We start from the raw sequence: 5220 nt of genomic DNA on the forward strand, positions 1-5220 counted from the left end.
TGATTGATGGGTTTAACCACTAAGAGATGTGCATCATTGAACCGTTTGCTCAACTGCTTGGAGACCCAAGGGCTGAGGGGCATGGTCACCTTGACGGCCTCTTCGTACCGATCATGGAACCAACACTGGAACATGTCTTTTATGAACTAGATTAAAATAATGATTGGCATTTGTCTTGCATGCTTCAAGCATAAGTTAACACATTTCGCAATGTTGAATGTCATCATTTGGTATCACCTTGCTGGTGAACAGGCACGTGCCCATCTCTCAAGACCTATTCTCATAAAGTTAGTGTGGGTTCCCGCGTGAATCTGCTTGAGCTGGTTCATATGTCTGTTGAAATCGAAAACCTTCTAGCAATCTCGAGCAAGGGTGAAAATCATAGAAACGTCGTTACGCTTGAACTTGTTTTTAAAGTTTTTCTTCAAGTGGTACCCGCATAAACCGTGGTGCTTCTGGGTATGCATTTTGGATTGCTTTCTTAATGCCGAGATGCTGATCAGAAATGAACATAGTGTTTTCAGAATAACCAACCGTATCACGCAGCTTGCTAAGAAGCCACGTCCACGAGTCTTTGTCCTCAACATGGCCGATGCCAAACGCAGCTGGATATACGCACTCGTTCGCATCTTTGCATACAGTGACAAACAGAACACCCTTGAACCTGCCTTTCAGATGTGTCGCATCAATTACAATCATAGAACGCATTACATCCCTAAACCCTCGAATACAAGCCTCGTATGCCCAGAAACAATATTTGAATCTTTTTGCATCATCAGTAGCTAGTGCGGTGACTGTACCAAGATTTTCTTATTCCAACATATAAAAATACGAGGGTAGTAGCTGAAATGACTCCTCTAGGGGATTGAAAACAAGCCTCTTCGCATACTCTTTCGCTTGCCAAGCCTTACCATATAGGCATTTCTGTCAAACCCTATTATATAAAATAATTACGACGTCATTTACATGCTCAATAGAATATTTGCATATTTAGGAAGTTTGAGAAATCGTTAAAAGACGATATTGCCCCTAATGGTACCATTAAGTCGATTAAGTCTTGAACTAGTTCAAATAGGGATTTTAAGGTGAAATTCAAAATTTTACAATCAAGGAATGACTTAAAATGGTGATTCGGAGTTTGAGGATTAATTTAGAGTCAAATCGGAACTTTCATTATTTATGGGCAAAATGGTAATTTTGCCTCCTGAGGATAAAATTAAAATAATGGAAGAAGTTTTTGATCAAGATTGATCACATTTGACTCATTGGAGTATAATTTGAGGTTGATAAGTGAAAAAGTTATAATTTAGATATTTTTGGAGTATACGGGCAAAACAGTAATTTTACTGCCCCAGGGTCAAATCGGTAAATTTTCACCCCCGACAGTTGTCAAGACCAAGGGATTTTATTCATCATGAAAATGGATAAATATGAGAAATGTGTGGTGGAGAATTAAAGAATTAAAAGTCAAATATTTAAAATTTGAACCAATAAGGAAATGTCATGTGTCATGCTTTTATTATTTTATTATTTCTTTATAAAAAGGTATAAAAATCAGTCCATTTCTCCCATAGTGGTCGGCCAAACCAGAAGAGAAGAGAAACCAAGGAAGAACAAACCTTAGGTGGGAAAAATCAAAGAGAAAGTGTTGGAATTCAAGGATTTGATCAAGCAAAGGTAAAATTTCTTTGATTTTGCTAGTGATTTACCTTACCCATGCATTTTTCCTTAATTTCCATGGTTTAAAAGCATGCTTTCATGGTGAATTCATGGCTGGTCAAAATGGGTATGGAGAGAGAATGATCTTGGATTTGTTTGATTTTTAGGTATGTTAGTGTTTTTAGGTGATTAATGATGTGTAGCATGAAAACAAGTGAAGAAAACCACCAAAGGTTTGGTGTCCATCAATAGCCGAATTCTCTAAGTGAATAATGAGGAAGAATTGGATGTTATTCTAGGTGATTTGATTAAGAAATAATAGTTTTTGGTGTAGGAATTAATGAATTATAGAGAGAAAATTAAGTATGAAAAATCACGGAGTTAGTGTGCCATTGTTGGCCGAAAGTTTCAATAAGAAAAGTGAAGATAAATTTTGCCTAATTGTGTGTTAATTAGTTTGTGTTTGGTGAATTGAGGGATTGGAAAAGAAATGAAGCAAGTTGGAGTGAAATTGGACGCATTGGCCAATTTATCGGATGAAAAATCGACTTAGACCAATACCGGGTCTAGATGGCTACCCGTGCATTTTTCATTTCATATCACACATATATATCGAGCTTGAAATAGCTTATGACTATTAGATACAATTTAATTGGAATATGTGTCATGGATTATGGCTAAGTGGTGAGCCATTGGATACGGGTAAAGGACTGTACTCGCAGACTAAAAATAGGAGTATTTCTACTCCTAATACTGTAAGTGGACAATCTATCATCTTAAATATCTAGAGTAATTATACTTGTTTGATGCTTTTATTGAATGGTGAGTTTAAATTATAAAATATTATATTTTCTAATTAAAATATTTTTTTTTATAAAAATGATATTTATACTGGTTTTGAAATCAAATATTGTTTTGAGAAAATTGAGTATATGGAGACTATGTTGAATTTATGATTTTATATGTTATTGAAATTATGGCTTATGACACTATGGTAGCATGATGGCTAAATTTTTAGGGTTGACATGAAATATATGAACAGTTTTGGATTGGTCCCGGTAGACTAGATTAAATTTTATTCGCCATATTATGCTACTGAAAATTTTATGGGTTTGGTGGTATATTAAACGGTCACTGCAGTGGTGGGGGTTTCCATGGATTGCCTATGAGAGGGGCACGGTAACCCAATTATATATTTACCTCCGGGGGGATGTTGGATGAAGTATCTCCTGAGGTAAGATTTGAGTGCACCTCACGTTCGGGCTACCACGTGAGAGTGAGACTCAGCTAACGCCAAGGAACGGCTGTGTGTCAGATGCAAAAACATGTTTATGTGTATGAGACATTTAACAGCCTTGGCGGTCTCAGTGGGATACCTTGACGAAGGTACCCGCGATAATGATTCTGGCAGTGGCCAAGTTTAAGAAATTCATAAGCCGGGAAATTTTGATGAAAAGAAATTGTTTAGTATAGATTGAAACGAATTTTGCGTTATGAACATTATTGAGATATAACGTTTTTATTTTGTCTCCATCTACTCGGCTTTAGATGCTTTTGATGGTAATTATTTACTCACTGAGATTATGTAATCTCACCCCTCTTCCTATTCATTTTTCAGGCTCAGGACAGTTTGTTGATAAGTGATTAAGACGAGAATTAATCTCGAAGTTGCATCTTAGAAAGTAAGAGTTCGTAGCCCTACACCTTCTTGGACAATTAGGGGCCCACGTATCACTGTAAATGAAATTTCATACTTTAATTATCTTTATTACTATATGAATAAATTTATTTTACTCTTACGCTACAAAAGTTATTTTAGGAAGACTTTGAAAATTTTGTATTTTAAGAAAATAGAATATTTTATTTAATGTTTTTATTATATTCAAATAGCTATAATTTTACTTTAAACGAATGTTTTAGACTTCAAAATTTAATTTAAATCATGAAATATGTGTTTCCACTTACATATTACATTTTTTACGGATTTCAAAATTTTCGAAAAAGAAAAGAAAAAAAAAATAATGACTAAAATACCCTTGTGAGACAGAAATAAATTTTCATTGTTTTTGGATGGGAAAATGGTCCATATCGTTTCAAAACATGATTTTAGTTACTGTCGATCACAAGGGAGGTAAGAAAACTGATACGAAAGCCTTGTGAGGTTTCGATTAGGATTCGGGGTAAAGAATCTTTGACGAGACTTCACGGCGGTTGTCACGAGCTCGATGGGAGTTTCGGGTTGTGACAATTTCAATCCCCACTGAACCCTCATCTCACCAATTATGTTCTTAGGTCTCAATGCTACTCCATTAGCATAAAGCTTGTGTGACATAAGTTCACCAATTATCTTTGCACTCGCGGTTGCAAATCGCCCTTGCAAACCATCGACAGTACACGTGTGTACTTTGTGGAATGTCCGAAATTGCCAATATTCTCCTCTTTCAAGTAACTTTGTTGCACGCACACTGAACTTGCATGCCTTGTCCTTGCAACCAATCTCATAACGAGCTTTACATGACCTTTTTACTCTTATCCCAAACTACTCTTTTAGAGCCAACATATTCAAAGCTCGTTTCAACTCGGCTTTCGACGAAAATATTCTTCCTTTGTATAAGCGATCATCAGCACATGTTGACTCCTCAATTGTAATTGTTTGGAAGGAGAACCTTTCTGCACTTGGAATTACACATGTACGAGATATCTCTGCATTTCCCCTTTCTTGATAACTGTCATAGAGCAATGTACTAGGGGAATGAATCCCGTTCTCATTAACGATAGGGTTATTGTATATGGGATCATCACACTGAATATCTCGTACATCAACACCTCCAACAGGTTCCATTTCGCCTTCAACATTATTGCAAATTGGAATGTCACTGTCGTAAAGCCGGTCCTTGTCTGAACTCTCATCACGCCATTCATCAAGCCCATCATCCAAATTGTCATCAAATCTATCTTCACCAATAGGGAACAAATTCTCATTTCCCTCATCAGATGCAGTATTATCCTCGAGTGTCGCATTGTCACCCTCCAATGTCGCAGTGCTGTCCTCAAGTGTCACATTCTCATTTGAAAATGCCATTACACCTTGTACAGTTTCACCCAATCGTTGCATTTGTTGGACACAAGTAATTAATTGGTTCGATGCACATCTTGATCGAAATTGTGCAGCCAACTGTTTTTTAAATGTCATGCGTCTACCGGACTGTACAAACTCTTGTGCATATCTCAATTGCCATTGTTGTGGGTTACGGACCGAATGCTGTGGTATATGTGAAGCATTGTATATCTCATTTTGATTGAGCTAATTACCATGTTGTTCAGCTTCTTCATGTGACATAACATTTATTTGGCGTCTCTTAATGCTGACATACACAGCCGGAACATTCCTCTGTTCTAGCAGAATTAATGCAACATCCTCATCGTCCTTGATAATTGGCCGTGATAGCTCTCCAAGTGTACTGATCAATACATGTAACTCAATCTCGTCAATTTCTGAGTTTACCCCAACAACATCTTCAACCAGCTTCATCAATCCCACAAACAATAAATCACTCCTAA

Source organism: Theobroma cacao, chromosome 10 (genome assembly GCF_053813885.1).
Source record: "Theobroma cacao isolate CCN51 chromosome 10, ASM5381388v1, whole genome shotgun sequence".
Lineage (NCBI taxonomy): Eukaryota > Viridiplantae > Streptophyta > Magnoliopsida > Malvales > Malvaceae > Theobroma > Theobroma cacao.